Genomic DNA, 17,551 nt, shown 5'->3' on the forward strand with positions numbered 1-17,551 from the left:
GAATGAAGGACGATCTCACAAGACTTTTCTTCTGCTCAATTTGTATGTTTTTCACATTGTATTTTACCCCCTGGAGAAAGTCCCCAACCCTTTTCCACTTTCATTTGTCGTGACGGTTTGAATTAAGACATTTCTACTTGCTCTTTTTCTAAGTCTTATGGACTACAGCAGTGTTCAAATGGTGATCAGTGGCTCTACGGCGCCCCTCTGTGAATGAGAATTTGAGGGCTAGCACTTACATTCCTCGCTTATCCCTGCACACACCTTCCTATATTGCACCTTTGTGTGCAATATATTTATTACAACTGCACTCTATACAAATATTTGTTAGAGTCACAGTGCATAATAGATATTGTGTGTTTTAGTTCTGTTTATTTGGACATTTATTCATCACCTGGAAAAAAAAAAGCTATTTAATTTTCATAAGGAGACCAATTACTGCACAGCATATTCGAGTTCAAGCTGACATGAAGGTATCAGGCACGGAGAATGTAGGTGAACCCTCACTGCGACCGCTGTGGATGTCTAAATAAGTGCATTATATTTGATGTGTTTGGTGAGGATGATAGCTTGTACAGGAAGAAAGCCGTCACATCTCACATCTCATCTCTGAACGCCAACCAGTCCTGGACTACAAGTGATTCTGATGGGCAGAGTTGGATTATCATCAGGACATCCCCTTAAATTCCCTAAACCCTTTCCGCCTACCGACACCCAGAGACTGACCTGGGGCTACTGTGGACAGATACAGAGGAGCACTGTAAAATGCACACACATGCGCATGTGCACACACACAAACACGCATACACCCATGTACACAAAAACATACTGCCTGTGTTGACGGATAAATGGACAGATAAGACAGATGAGTGGCTGCCCTGTTGACAAACCAATGGCTCCGGGCTGGAAGCAGATGTGAACCTGTCAGAGGTATTTTCCCCCCTAATTAAAGTCACACTGACAGATTTTAAACAAAGATCAATTTTTGGTAGATTCAGAATTAACTTGCTGGCTTCCACACTGAATGCAGTATTAATAAAGCTTCAATTGGCTAAACCTAAACCAGCTTAATGATGATGGCACGGTGAGTCAGCGATGATCCAAGTGACATACCACGCTCGATTTATTTCGAAGAGCTTGATCACAGGCTAAACGTATAACATGTAAGATCCTGTTGTGCCTACTTGTATTGCTCTATTGCAGAACATCGCTCCCAGAGCACACCAACACATCGCCACTTTCGCCATCACTAACCTTTCCTTCATCCTCTTCCTGTGCTTTGTCAACCAGGGGTGGCTTTTATTTTTGGGATGTTCCTGCTGAAACCAGAGGAGCACATCGACGGGGAAGGAGAGGATGGAAATAAAAAATTTTCTTGCTCCACTGTGTAGAGACAGCTGAAGGAGATGTAGAATATTGAAATGATCCGAAGGTTGAAGAGGTACTCAACCACCATCAGCACTCCATACTAGTGTTGCATGATCCTCTGCAAGTGGACTGTACATCTTTGATATGATCATTGTGGAAAGTGCACCATTTTTGGACTTTTACAGACACTTAACATTCTTCAACGCTGATGGTCTCTTAAAAAAAAAAAGTACGGTCCGTCGGATTGTATGGATCAAAAGCTGTACAGGACTTTGTGGCTACATCTTAACATGTTTACTTTTGCAGTGCCTCTTCACCTTTTGGATAAGCCAAAGTAGACTGCACTTGCTTTTTTTCCCTCAAAATACTTTATTTAATTTTATTTGATTCCAGATCAATATTTAAGCCTCGGCAGTCCGTCCACATTGCAAAACTGAGCTGACGTCTGCAAAATTTTTTTGCATATTTTAACTTCAGCTGAGTTTCTCCTCAGCCAAAAAAACAAACAAACAAAAAACGCTTGAGGCTGATAGACTTCCTATGTGCTCACTGTTTATGTGTCAGTAGCAATCTGCTGGACCTTATCTTGATTCCTTTGCTTTATGATAATTTACCAAAACCTTGAAGTTAATTGAATTCAGCAACTCCCCTAAAAACCAAAAAAGTAAACCTCAAATTCATGCAGATCAGAGATTCTTGCTGAGTGTTATCACTGCTTTAGTTACCCTGAAATGTCCCTGAAGCAGATATCCAAAATACATCATCTCTTGATTGATACTTGATATATTATGTCCTAAGATGTTTTCTTTTGGCACTTCGGCCTTTCTTTTATATATAAGATCTGCAAAAAAAAGAAAAAAAGCTTCCAGAGGGATACAGGTCTACAGCTCCAAAATGTCTGCATGTGTGATGTACAATGTACTATATGTGCATTTATTCTGCACCTGCTCAATTCTTACATGTTTGTTTGCTCATAACAAATTCTCTCACACAAGGCTTTAAACTCTGCTGATTTTTGCTGTTGTAGTTTGTGTCAATTGATTATCATTATTGTTTTTGTTTTGTCCCATTTCTGCTCATACTATTGAGCTTTTTGTTTGTTTTTAAAGTATGTTAAGTAACTTATTTCGCTTGTACAAACATGCTGATATTTATTACCATTGTACATATGTCCTTATTTTTTATATGTGTATATAAACACAAATAAAAAGTAGAGATATGCTCAAATTATGTGAGCTTTTTTTGGGCATGCTTTAAATACGATTTGGTAGTCTAGATACACTTTAGATATTCATTGTGAATAAGTCGATATCAAATGGCTTAAACTGTTATGAACATTTGAACCGTCAGTAGTAAATAAGCACTATCACCTAGATTATGATGTTGGTTAAGGTATTAGTTAAAGCATAGCTATCCTACTTGGAGTCACGGTGATATAACATTGTGCCCTTAGAAGTATAATGTGAATAAACACTCAAACATAAAAATGGGCTCACATAGGCATATCTTAACAAACAATGGTAAACACTCCAGTACTGCCCAGAGTTTGCAAGAACCCCGTAAAGAGTCACTGGACTCTTATTCAATCTCCAGCCTGTTTGGATTTTGATCTAAAACAGGATGTATCATCACCCAGGCCATCACTCATTCGCAATAACTACAGCGCCTCACTTATGTGCAATGGTAGACGTGAATGTTTCAAAACGTGTCATTGTTTTTTAAATGTCAGATGGCATGCCTATTCTATTCTATTCTATTCTATTATCAAGTGTACTCAAGTCAATTTTATTTGTATAGCCTAATATCACAAATTACAAATTTTCCTCAGTTGGATTTACAGCAAAATCCTGTCCTTACATCCTCGCATCGGATAAGGAACAACTCCCTAAAAAAAACCTTTAACAGGGAGAAAAAAATGGAAGAACAACGGAGGAAGGCTTTCTCTCCCAAGATGGACAGACGTGCAGTCGATGTGTGTACACAATTTACAGAATACAACATTGAAAGAGGATAACCAAATTATAGTGGAATTATAATGTATACAAGGAATATGATGAGGAAGATGCCAAGCAGTGTCCAGATGCCACCGGAGCAACCTAGGACCTGGGCCACACAACCACCATCACCATGTAGACCTGACAGGAGGACAGACTACACATGCACACAGGGGAGACTCACAGCACACCATTCACAGGAGACATACAGGAGAAGAGACAAGAAAAGATGTTAGTCACACATCGGCGAGAGAGAGGATATAACATTGAAACAGGATAGAAAATTTATATGGATTCATAAGATATTTAAACAATGTGATTGAGGAGGATGCCAAGCGGCGTCCAGGTGGTGACCACCATCACCATGGAACCTGGGTGGAGGACAGACTACACGTGCACATGGGGGAGGCTCACATCACACCATTCACACACATGGGCGAAGAGAAAGGAGAAAACATCATCATTCAGAGAGAGAGAAAAGGCGTATGAGAGGGAAGAGAACAGTTGCAATAGTCAATAATCTATACTCTATAATCTCATCAGCAGAACAGTGGTGGTAAATTCATTGAGACAGAAACCCACCCGCTATGCAGTACAGGTCATGAAGTACTCAATTTAAAGGCAACTAATTGTACATTAAGGCAAAAAGATGAGTTTTAAGTTTGGATTTAAAGGACTCAACAGACTCTGGTTGTCTGACGGCAGCAGGCAGGTTATTCCACAAGAATGGGACCCGATAGGAAAAGGCCCTGTCGCCAGCTGACTTCTTTTTAAACCTTAGGTACACATAGAAGCCCTGTATTCTGAGAGCGGAGAGCTCAAGATTGAATATATGGTTTAAGGAGATCAGAAAGGTATGATGGGGTAAGCCCATTTAGGATTTTATAAGTCAGCAGAAGCACCTTGAAATCTGATCTAACATGGATAGGAAGCCAATGAAGGGAAGCAAGAATTGGTGTAATATGGTCAAATTTTCTAGTTTTAGTTAGGATTCTAGCTGCAGCATTCTGAACCATCTGAGGACTTTTATTTTATTTTACCCCCCCCTTTTGCTCCCCAATTGTATCCGGCCAATTACCCCACTCTTCTGAGCCGTCCTGGTCGCTGCTCCACCCCCTCTGCAACAGAATGGAGCGCCATGCCACCTGGATGCCCCCACCATCTGAGGACTTTTAGTTCTAGCATGTGGCAGACCTGGAAACAGAACATTACAGTAATCAAGTCTGGATGAAACAAATGCATGTATTAGAGTCTGTGTCAGCCGTGGACAGGAAAGACCAAATTTGAGCTATGTTATGTAAGTTTAAAGTTTAAAAAGGCAGTCTTTCATGATTTATTAATGTGCTTATCAAAGGAAAGGCTGGGGTCAAATGTAACACCAAGATTTTTGGCTGCCACACTTTGTGAAATCAAAGGGTTGTTGCTTGTTATTGTTACTTAATCAAATTGGTGCCTGTATCTAGCAGGGTCAACAACCAACATCTCAATTTTTACCTGAATTTAAAAGCAAGAAATGTAGTGACATCCAATTTTTCACAGCAGCAAAGCAGGCCTCTAAATTAGTCACTTGAGTATGATCCTCGGCCCTTATAGGCACATCTGAGTATAATCCACATCACATACAGCTGAGCATCATCCACATAGCAATCGAAATTTATTCTATGACTGCATATAATTTGGATAAGAGGTGAAATATAAAGAGAGAAGAGTAGAGGGCGTCTAGGTAGCATAGGGGGAACTGGGGGGAATAGCCTGATCCTCTCATGCATTATGTCCCCCTGGCAAAACTCGACACTGTCAGGTGAAAAGCAGCTGGCAACTCCACATGTACCGGAAGAGGCATGTGGCAGTCTGCAGCCCTCGCCGGATCGGCAGAGGGGGTGGAGCAGCAACTGGTACAGCTCGGAAGAGTGGGGTAATTGGCTGGGTAAGATTGGAGAGAAAAAAAGGGGGGGATCCCCAAAAAACAAAGTAGAGGGCCAAGAACTGACCCCTGAGGTACGTCATATTTAATGTCAGAGAATTTCGATGATTTTTTTTGATTGTTTTTCCCCTTTTTCTCCCCAATTATACTTGGCCAATTACCCCACTCTTCTGAGCCATCCCGGTCACTGCTCCACCCCCTCTGCTGATCTGGGGAGGGCTGCAGACTACCACGTCTCCTCCGATACATGTGGAGTCACCAACCGCTTCTCTTCACCTGACAGTGACGAGTTTCACCAGGGGGACGTAGCACGTGGGATGATCAAGCTATTCCCCCCAGTTCCCCCTCCCCCCTGAACAGGCAAACTGACCAACAAGAGGAGGCGCTAGTGCAGCGACCAGGACACATACCTACATCCAGCTTCCCACCCGCAGACATGGCCAATTGTGTCTGTAGGGACACCTGACCAAACTGGAGGTAACACGGGGATTCAAACCGGTAATCCCTGTGTTGGTAAGCAACGGAATACACTTCTACGCTACCTGGACACCCTTTCAATGTAATATTATAGCAGACACACTGTTCTCTCAGATAAGTAGGACTTAAGCCAAGAGAGAGCTAAGCCAGAGACACAAAAATTACAATGTATTCTGTCTAATAGTATACATTGTGATCAATGGTGTCAAAGGCTGCACTGAGGTCCAGTAGTAGAAGCACAGAGGTGGAATCAGAGTCCATAGCAAGTAGAAGATCGTTAACCACTCTGGTCAGAGCAGTTTCAGTGGAGTGACAGGCCCTGAAAGTCAATTGAAAAGGTTCATATAGATAGTTTCTTCTATGTGGGTTGAAAGTTGTTGATACACAACTCTCTAGTACTTTAGAAAAGAATGGATTATTAGAGATTGGTCAATAGTTATTAAGAGTCCCTGGATCGAGGTGCAGTTTCTTAAATAGAGCTTTGACCACAGCTGCCTTAAACCGCTGGGAACAATGCCAGTAGTAAGTGATAAATTAATAATGTCTGGCATTGTAGGCCCTAGGAAAGGTCATATGTCTTTAAAAATGTTTGCTGGTAAAGGGTCAAGTAGGCAAGTAGTTGGTTTAGAAGCTGACATGAGCTTAGTTTAGTCAAAGTATCAAGAGAGATCGTCTCAAAAGCTGTAATAACAGGGACTATCAGTGACTCACTGTATAGATATGAATTTGGTAAGACAGAATCTGCAGGAGTAACTGGAGTTGAACAACTAATTTTGTTCATGAGTTCATCAGCCTTATTGCAGAAAATGTCTAGAAACTCATGGGCCATGAATTGTGAGTAGCTAATAGACGGCTGCTTTTTAGTAAATTTAGCTACAGTGTCAAGGAGAAATCTGGGATTATGTTTATTAATAGTAATTAAGCAAGAGAGATGCGCAGTTTTTGCAACAGTTAAAGCATGCTTGCATTTCAATAAACACTCATGCCAAGATAGGTAAAATTCATCCAATTCTGATTTTTGCCATTTATATTCCAGTCTCCTGCAGGCCAACTTAAGAGCATGTGTCTTGTCATTAAACCAGGATGTAGGCCTCCTTAGTCAAATAGCTCTGGTAGAGAAAGGTGCAACTGAATCGAGGAGACTAGAGAGGGGCACATTTATGTCACTGGTGAAATTTTCCACAGTCTGTCTCTATAGTGAAAGGAGCCAAGACTTCAGGCAGCTGCTGGCCAAATGCAGCTCCAGTGGATGGACCAATGTAGCGAGTGGCAATTACATCTGTGCCGACATTAACAGAACAGGCCAATAATGCTTCAAATTTGATGAGAAAATGATCTGACACAGCAGATGTGTTTGGCAAGACATTCAGATCAGAAACAGCTACCCCTTTAGATAAAACCAAATCAAGGGTGTTACCACTGCAATGAGTCGACTCTTGAACAAACTGAGCAAACCCAAAAGTATCTACGGGCGCCAGAAAAGCTTTACATAGAGGATCACCAGCCTTATTCAGATGAATATTTAAATCACCAAGAATTAGAATCTAATCAGAATGAGTAACAAGGCCCGAGATAAATTCTCCAAATTCTTCAAGAAATAGTGAGTAAAGGCCAGGAGGTCGATAGAGTATCACAATGTGGACTGATGTGTGTGTGTGTGTTTTGGCCCCGTGATGGCCTGGCGGCCTGTCCAGGGTGCCTCCTCGCCTGCCGCCCAATGACTGCTGGAAATAGGCACTGGCATCCCCACGACCCTCGGAGCAGGATAAGCGTTTCTGATAATGGATGGATGGACGGACTTTCGATATCCTAAAGAAATTGACTTTCGATGTGTCCACTTATCACACTGGAACGTTGGCCGTCCCGTTAGCCAAGGGCTACCGAGCCTATTCATCCGTGACTGTTACATTGCCCCCTTCCTTCGAAATTCACGTCCCTGCACATCGCCACAACCAGGACACGAACCTGGGGCTCTACGTTAACCAGCTGACTAGTTAACGTGGTTGCTTGCAGTGTGGGAGCCACGGGTTCGCGTCCCGGATGCGGCGTCCCGAGCTACCTCCTGAATTCGCTACATTGGTGTCAGAAGTGGGATACGCTCGGATGCGCTTCCCAAAGGACGGGGGTAGTGTAACGTGCATGGATACGTTGACTAACGGGTCGGACCCTTTAGTCGAACGGTTAGCGATGTCTTCCGTGGTGCAGGAAATTCGGGTTCGCTTCCCGGCTGCGGTAGTTCCTGTGGTTACCCCCCGCCCCCGAATTCGCTACATTGGTGTCAGAAGTGGGATACATGTGGACGCGGTTTCCCGAAGGAAGGGATTAATGTAACGGGTCATACGCTTTAGTCAAGCGGTTAGCGATGTCTCCCGCGGTGCAGGAAATATGGGTTCGCGTCCCGTAGACAACGAAGATAAAACTATTAACGTTATTGCAGTGTTTTTCTTTTCAAAGTGTTTTGGTTGAGTTTTGTGGTTTTGTGATTGACTGAGTGCAACATTGTGTACAGCCAAACAGTTGTTGGGGTAGGTAATTAGCTAATAACTTGTTAACGTTACAACTTTGGCAGGCTAGCAACAGCCCGCATTTGGAAACATATTTGCTAGCTAGCCTAATGTCACATAATACACTGGCTGTTTACGTTGTTATACCAAATCTCGATGACTAGTTGACAGTGTTTAGTCTTGATTGTGTTTGTGGAGCGGGGACACTATGTGCACGCCAGCTATCGATCCGCCAAACTCGTAAGATCCATGCTGGTCAGTAGCAGCTGACGTTATCGTACGCCAGCCGGCCCAGCCTTCTTCGGGCAGGAGAAGCTACCAGCCCCGCGTAACGTAGGCTAACGTTAGCTCAGTAGCTAGCTAGCTAGCCCCTAACCCCTCTGGCTCACCGGATTCCTCCGTAACAACTAAAATAAATCAGTGAACGCGTTATGTTAACTATAGTTATCCAGTTAGCAAGCTAGATGGCCTTGGCTTATATCTAGTTAACGACAACTAGAAAACGTTTTTTGTTGTTGTTATGAAGGAATCCTGCAAGCCCGTAGGTAACGATAAAGCTAGCTAGCTAGTTACTGAGCTAATGTTACGTTAGATGGGGCTGGTATCTTTTCCCACGTCGGCAGGACTTTAGCACCACATCTGGTTCGTTTGATAATATTATTCGCAAACACTTGACATGAAAAGGAGGCCAACAATAGTAAACACAACATTCTAAATTCTAGCGAGTTAATAAGTTTACATTACCACGAAACCCATGGTCCACACAACAACCCCCAAACAAGCAATGAATTATCCTGCAAACCCAATAGAAGTCTAGCAAGAGTCATTCAAACTCAAATTTAACTTCTTCAACCTTTGATCTTCAATCAGAATCCACGGTATCATTTAACAATGACCATCATAATAGCACTGCGGAATGCTTATTGGGGTTCAGGGATCTAGGCCTTGGTATCTAGGCCTACACATGGTCATTGTGATTATGGGGCGTATTGTTTAGAGCATATTGAATGAGGGGGTTCAGGCCTATGCAGAACAGAAGTGGGGATAGTGCATAATAGTGCAGTGTGTACATCCATCCATCCATCCATTATCCAAACCTCTTTATCCTGCTCTCAGGGTCGCGGGATGCTGGAGCCTATCCCAGCAGTCATTGGGCGGCAGGCGAAGAGACAACCTGTTCAGGCCGCCAGAACATCACAGGGCCCACACACACACACACACACACACACACACACACACACACACACACACACACACACACACACATAACCTAGATTATTTTGCTTATTTGTTGAGCAATTTCCTTATCGTTCGGTGTTTCTTTTAACAAAGTTAAATATATATATATATATATATATATATATATATATATATATATATATATATAATAGCTGTAGTAGAAAACAACTTCAATGCATTTCAGTAAAAGGGTTGTATCGTGCGTCGCGTACTCATCAGCTGCCAATGAGATTCAACAAAGAACACAGAGTCAATAAATACTACGTTGCCCCGCGTCACGCCCCTAGTTACGCTGCACAGCAACCAATGGGAGGATAGAGAACATTACAGCCAGTGGGGTAGGGGTTGGGGTTTGTTTCGAAAAAGCATTTAAAGGGCCAGCACACTGTTGAAATAGCCTACATTTCAAATGTAACAAGGCAATGTTAGATGGGGTAATTTATGTATATCATATAGTGGGGTGGTGTTGGGGCACAGTTGGAAGGGCAGGCAGTTACAATACAAAAACATAACATCTAATAAATGTCACATGTGTATCGTCTAATGCGGGGGAATAATAAAGACATTATTTTACTTGTAGTTACAAAGCAGATATTTGCTTCCTGCGATACATGTGGAGTCGCCAGCCGCTCCTTTTCACCTGATAGTGAAGAGTATCGCCAGGGGGGACATAGTGTGTGGGAGGATCATGCTATTCCCCCTAGATCCCCTTCCCCCCCGCACTGACATCCCGACCGACCAGAGGAGGCGCTAGTGCAGGGACCAGGACAATTACCCACATCCGGTTTCCCATCCACAGACACGGCCAATTGTGTCTGTAGGGAGGCCCGACCAAGCCGGAGGTAATATGGGGATTCGAACCAACGATCCCCATGTTGGTAGGCAACGGAATAGAACGCTACTCTACCCTGGCGCACTTCAACTCTTTAAACCCACATTTTCCTGCAACTTCATCCCAGAGTTTAAACTGACACTTAAACCGAAGATTGGAAAAAAAAATGTGACAGGCTTTATAATGAGTAGCTGTACATAGTGATTAATAAAAGAGTATTAGGGTACTTATAACACTACAACAAACTTAACATTAACAGTTTTCTGAAAAATATAAATGTCATAATTTTTAAGTAATTGTTAATAATAGACAAGATATTTAAAAACCTCAAGGTTGAGTTTAGGACAAGTCCTTTAGTCTAGACAAAGGATGGGTAAGAGAAATTAAATTTAGATAAAAAAAGAAGGCATGCACTAGATACAAGATTTCAAGCTGTACCAATAAAAGAAGAAAGAAGAAGTGAAGAAGAAAGGCACTTTATTTTGTCATTGTACAGTTGTTCCGTTACAATGAATGTGTTCTCTGCATTTAACCCATCCTATTACATAGGAGCAGTGGGCAGCTGCAGCGCCCTGGGGCCAACTCCAGTTCTTCTGTCCATTGCCTTGCTCAGGGGCACAGGCAGGAGTATTAACCCTAACATGCATGTCTTTTTGATGGTGAGAGGAAACCGGACCACCCGGAGGAAACCCACGCACACACAGAGAGAACATGCAAACTCCACACTGAAACGACCTGGTGCGGCCTGGGGTTCGAATCCAGGACCTTCTTGCTGTGAGGTAACAGTGTTAACCACTGGGCCAGTGTGCTGCCCTAAGACAGTTATTTATATTCTTAAGATATCTGCAGTGGTATGGTGAAGGGTAAATGCACCTACTAAATACAGTTTATTCACCTTTTTATTTGCAGACCACAGTTTGCCCACCTTTTTTTTTGGGCTAACATGACTCATGGCCTCATCATGGCCTCATCATGACTGTGATGGCCTGGCGGCCTGTCCAGGGTGTAGCCCCGCCTGCCACCCAATGACTGCTGGGATAGGCTCCAGCATCCCGCGACCCTGAGAGCAGGATAAGCGGTTTGGATAATGGATGGATAGATGGATGAATGGATAATGGATGGATAGATGGATGAGTCATCATCACATGAATTCTTGGTATACATCAAACTAAATACCATCAAACTGATGTAATTTACAGAGAATAGTGTGTATTTCAGTGGGAAGATACATAAAGTAATGCTTTTGAATGGCTGCTGGGCAAATAGACTTCGGGGAGGCAGGAGAGACGCTAGGCAGACAGACATCAGAGGCGGCGGGAGGGCCGCTGGGCAAATAGACTTCGGAGGCAGTGGGACAGCCGCGAGGCAAGCAGACTTTGGACGCGGCGAGACCCAGACCCCGGGCCCTCCACTGTCTGCACTTGGGTCCTCTCCCTGCCACTTCCATGACAATACGAACTGACCAGTATGGACCCAGCAGATGGTTCAATGTACCGGAGACAACGTAGGCCGAGGCTGGTATCTGGGGTGAATGGCCTCTGGCGGGGAGTTGTTTGGCTGGATAACCAGCAGCCTGTCTCCCAGTCTGCTGGCCCTGGACCCGCTAGCTGCCAGCCTGCCTACCAGTTGGTAAACCACCACTCAAAGAGTAGTGCCGAGCTGGCCGCTGGGCAAACAGACTTCGGAGGTGGTGGGAGGGCCCCTGGGCAAACAGACTTCAAGGCGGCAGGATGGCTGCTTGGAAAACAGACGTCGGAGGTGACAAAATGGCCACTGGGAAAACAGACTTCAGGGGTTCGAGGGACGGCCGCGAGGAAACAAATTTTGGAGGCCGTGGGAAGGCCATGGGGCAAACAGTCTTCGGAGGTGGCAAGACCCAGTCCCCGGGCCCTCCACCGCCTGCAATTGGGGCCTCTCCCTGCTACTTCCATGACAGTACAAACCAACCAGTATGGACCTAGCACATGGTTCGACGTACCGGTGACAATGTAGGCCGAGGCCGGTGTCTGGGGTGAATGGCCTCTGGTGGGGGGTTGTTCGGCTGGATAACCAGCTGCAGGAACAGGAGGCAGAGCTTCTTCGGTGGACGAGCAGATGGATGACCTGGAGGCCAGCGACGCCAACAGCACCGCCACGGCTGAAGGGCCAGTTGGGAACCGGACTTTAGAGGCGATTGGAGGGCCGCTGGGCAGACTTTGGAGGCGGCGGGAGGGCTGCTGGGCAAACGAATTTCGAGGCGGCAGGACAGCTGCTGGGCAGACAGACTTTGGAGGCGGCAGGACATCCGCGGGGCAAACAGACTTCGAAGGCAGTGGGATGGCAGCAGGGCAAACAGACTTAGAAGGTGGCGAGACTCAGAGCCCGGGCCCTCCACCATCTGCACTTGGGTCCTCTCCCTGCTTCTTCCGTGACAGTTCGAATCAACCATTATGGATCCAGGAGATGGTTCGACGTACCAGAGACAACGTAGGCCGAGGCCGGTGTCTGGGGTGAATGGCCTCCGGCGGGGGGTTGTTCGGCTGGATAACCAGCAGCCTGTCTCCCAGTCTGCTGGCCCTGAACCCGCTAGCCGCCAGCCTGCCTACCGGCCGGTAAACCACACCTCGAAAGGTAGTGCCGAGCCGGCTCCAGCCCTGGACCCATTCTGAGGAATCCGCCTGGCCAGGGGAGGTCCCTGTAGTCTCCGCCAGTCCCATGTCCCTCAGCAGCTGTCTGATGTCCTGTCCGACTACCAGCCACCGGCCACACCGGCCGACTCCTTCTACAGGTTCCTGTTCGGCCGGCCATCTCAGCCGACCTGATAGGCTTAGCTGCCCAGCGTCCCCGAGTCTCGGCTGTCCAGCGTCCCCAAGCCTCAGCTGCCCAGCGTCTCCGGGCCTCGGCTGCTCAGCATCCCCAAGCTTCAGCGTCAGCTGCCCAGCATCCCCGAGCCTCAGTGCCCAGCGTCCTCCGAAGTCTGTTTGCCCAGCAGCCCTCCCGCCGCCTCCGATGCCTGTTATCCCAGTGGCCCTCCCGCCGCCTACCATGTCTATTTGCCCAGCGGCCCTCCCGCCACCTCCAAAGTCTGTTTGCCCAGCAGCCCTGACCTTCGATCCCTCAGGCGGCACTGCATTAAAAACCGACATCATTCTGTAAAGGATATTTCCACGTGGGCTCAGGAACACTTCGGAAAACCATCATCAGTTAACACAATTCATCGCTAAATCTACAAGTGCAAGTTAAAACTCTTATCATGCAAAGCGAAAGCCATATATCAACAACACCCAGAAACGCCACCGGCTTCTCTGGGCCCGAGCTCATCTAAGATGGACTGACGCAAAGTGGAAAAGTGTGCTGTGGTCTGACGAGTCCACATTTCAAATTGTGTTTGGAAATCATGGACGTCGTGACCTCTGGGCTAAAGAGGAAAGGGACCATCCAGATTGTTATCAGCACAAAGTTCAAAAGCCAGCATCTGTGATGGTAGGGGGGGTGTTAGTGCCCATGGCATAGGTAACTTGCACATCTGTGAAGGCACCATTAATGCTGAACGGTACATACAGGTTTTGGAGCAACATATGCTGCCATCCAAGCGATGTATTTTTCAGGGACGTCCCTGCTTATTTCAGCAAGACAAAGCCAAGCCACATTCTGCACGTGTTATAACAGTGTGGCTTCATAGTAAAAGAGTGCGGGTACTAGACTGGCCTGCCTGCAGTCCAGACCTGTCTCCCATTGAAAATGTGTGGCGCATTATGAAGCGCAAAATACGACAACTGAGACTCCGGACTGTTGAGCAACCGAAGTCATACATCAAGCACGCCAGGTTACTCTATGCCCTCTAGGAAGACCATCACCACCAGGGTGGGAAAGATGTACAAGGATTGTGGATCTAAAATCAAGCGCCAGCTACTGCACACGCCTCATGTAGCACTAACGACCAACTGCTGGACCTCCCTGAACATGATGTCGTATATGACTGTGACCTGTCATTTTATCGATGAGGAATGGGAAATGCAGTCGTGTGTACTAGCCACACAGAACATGGAAGAGAGCCACCGATGTTTGGCCGGTACACAAAAGAGCCACTCATTCTATGGCTCTGTTAGTGACGGGCGTTGGTAAACATCGGAACACAAAGAGCCATGGACATCTATAGCTCTGACAACGACTCCAAGAGGATAAATTCTGAGTCTCATCACCAGCCAGTCAGACTAGCTTGGTCTAGTCAGAAAGGCACGAACTGAGGAAGCCTCTTGGATGAGAGGCGAAACGTCTTCACGGAAATATACGAAGTCCAGTTGCACTTGATTCAACTCCTTTGGATAACCATGACCTGGATGAATGAGAACATTCACAGACAAGCTTATCATATGGAAACGTAATTCTCCAGTAATACTATTACTGGTAGGTGAGAGAATTCACTTGTCTTGCTGGCCGTAAAATTCAAAAAGTACAGAGCACTGAAATCAGTGACTGGATGGTTAACTAAATATAATCCAGATGTATCTACAGGTTCCTGCAGGATGAATCCTGATGTTGGCGCAAAGTGGTGCAGAGGAAAAGCTCCAGACTCATATAGAGACCGTTGCCACTGTTCTTCTTTTCATCAGCAGACTTGTTTTTTTCAATTGTTTTTTATTTTATTTTTTGTTGTTGCCAAAGCTCTATTACTGTATGTATGGCAGTTGAACCACTTGAGGTTCATGATAGCGTCCAGCAAGTCATGTTTATGTTTAACTCATTCTGTAGGCTGTACTTCAGACCTGAGTACCAATTTACACGATTATTCCCTAAAAAATATCAGTATTATCACGTTTTCATAGATCGCACAAATTCATTATCAAAAAGCACTGTCACAATGTAAATATCCCTGATTGTTATTGTAGTTTCTCATATTACCATTGTCATTTACAATAGTTTTTCATTCCTTTTTGAAAATGTCAACATTTCAATGTTTGTGAAATTGCTATAGTCAATATCAATATGGCCTTCATATTGAAAAATATCAATATATTGAAATATTGCTGTTGTCTAGTTCATGACAAGCATTTAGTGTGTCATCATTATATGAAATCAATAAACATGTTTTGTTTAAATTGTGTCCCAGTTGTTGTTTATAGTTTCATGTAGCGCCTATTGCAAATGAGACGAGCAAAGATCGAAATTTTAAGATAAAACTGCAGTAATATACTGTTTTAATGCATTCACTACTGTAAAACGATACTGTATACACTACAGTAATATATTATTTCACAATAGCAGTATTGTATAATCACAGTAAAATATTGTTTTTGGGATTACAGTACCATATAAAATTACAGTATAATAAGCAGTATAATTACAATATTACAGTAATATAAAACTACAGCACTGATTTTATTGCTGTAAACATTTTACAGGATCTCTCCTGTAAAGTAAAATTACAGTAACTTGCTGGCAAGTCTGCTGCCAGTGAGTTTTTGTAAAAAATTCTCAGATTTTTTTTTACCGTGTAACACTTGTTTAAGATTGCGCAGATGTGCGGTGGTATCTGTTCCTGTTATCAAAATATCGTCTAAGTAGCATACCACGCCATCAAGCCCTTGTAATACTTCATCCATAGTGCGCTGGAAAATAGCTGGCGCGCTAGCGACCCCATATGGCAAGCAGTTGCATACACAGTGTGTATTGATGGTGAGAAACGGCATACTTTTCTCATCCATGTCGAGCTGAGTGTAGGCCTGCGTCAAGTCAAGTTTAGTGAAATGCTTTCAACCTGCTAAAGTGGAGAATAAATCCTGCGGTTTTGGAAGTGGGTACTGATCTACATCAAGCCACTGATTTACCGTCACCTTATAATCTCCTCAAATGCGAACTGGTCATCTTTTTTTCGGAATGCACACTAGCGGCGCAGCTCCTTCACTATGCTGCACAGGACAGATAATTCCCTGTTGCTCGAGTTAACTTTTTATCCACGGCTTCACGCAGTGCATAAGGCACTGGCCTCGCTTTGCAAAATTTTGGTATAGCATCTGGTGATACACGCAAGGATGCAGTGACGCCGTTTGCACGGCCTACCTCTGCGCTGAAAACTGCTCTGTGCTCTGAGCACACTTGCTCCACTGGGTCAGATGCGGCAACGCGATTCACTTTTGACCAAACTAAGCTGAGCACTCGAATCCAATCACGCCCCATCAACGCCGGTGCTTTACCACGGGCCACTAGCAAGGGCAGCTGTAAATGCTGCTTCCCACATTGCACATTCACTAGGATTTTACCCAACAAAGCTAACGGTTGGTCTGTGTATGTTCTCAATGTAACGTCACATGAATGCAATTTCGACCCTTTCAGTTTCGATTTGTACAGGCTCTCTGAGATAACTGACATTGCTGCCCCGGTATCTCTCCGTGTACATCCTAACCCCGTTGCATTTTACCATCACCTTGTTTGATTTCACGTACTCACACTCAGTCTTTACCGAATACAGTCTCATATCAGTTCGCTGTTCAGAATCAGTCCCTGAGTCCGGTTCGCGAGTTGCGTCTGCCTGGTCCACAAAGTTCACCTCCGGACCGCCTTTGGTCCGAGGCGGGCGGGAAGACGAATGTCCAGTAGACCGCATCTCTTGGTCCCTACCGGCGTCGGTGCGCTTGTTCCGACAGGCTCGCTCCAGATGTCCGTTCTTTCCACATCCGCGACACTGCAAGTCTTTGAAGCGGCAGCTCCCCGGGCCGTGTCCTTCCCAAACAAGGCACCTGTAGCAGTCCTGGTGGCTGTCGCTGACCTCCCTCTGGCTCTCGGTGTCTCCGCACTCCGACATGATGCGCTCGCAGATGACTGTCCCTTCTGCATGCTTTCTAATCCAGAATTCCGGCATTCGAAGTTGTTCGTTAATTCCACCATCTTTTGCCATGTTAATCCCTCGCCAATGGCGGCATTCAGCAACTTCCGGCGCAGCTCTTTGTTAGATGTCCTACACACGAGCTGATCTCGGAGCTGCTCCTCGAGGCTCGCGCCAAAATGGCATGTAGAAGCGAATCCTTTCAAGCTAGCAATGTGATCAGCAAGTCTCTCCAGACTGTTGTCGACGGCGTCTAAAGGCAAACCTTTCCGCCAATACGTTCTTCTTTTGGCGTGTAAAAATCCCGCAACGTCTGTAGCAAGGTTGCAAAAGCAAGTTCACTGAACTTTTTCGGTGATATCAAGTCCTTTAGCAAGGCAAAGTTCTTCGGTCCAACCACGGACAAAAATA

The sequence above is a fragment of the Lampris incognitus genome, chromosome 1, assembly GCF_029633865.1.
Source record: "Lampris incognitus isolate fLamInc1 chromosome 1, fLamInc1.hap2, whole genome shotgun sequence".
Taxonomy (NCBI): domain Eukaryota; kingdom Metazoa; phylum Chordata; class Actinopteri; order Lampriformes; family Lampridae; genus Lampris; species Lampris incognitus.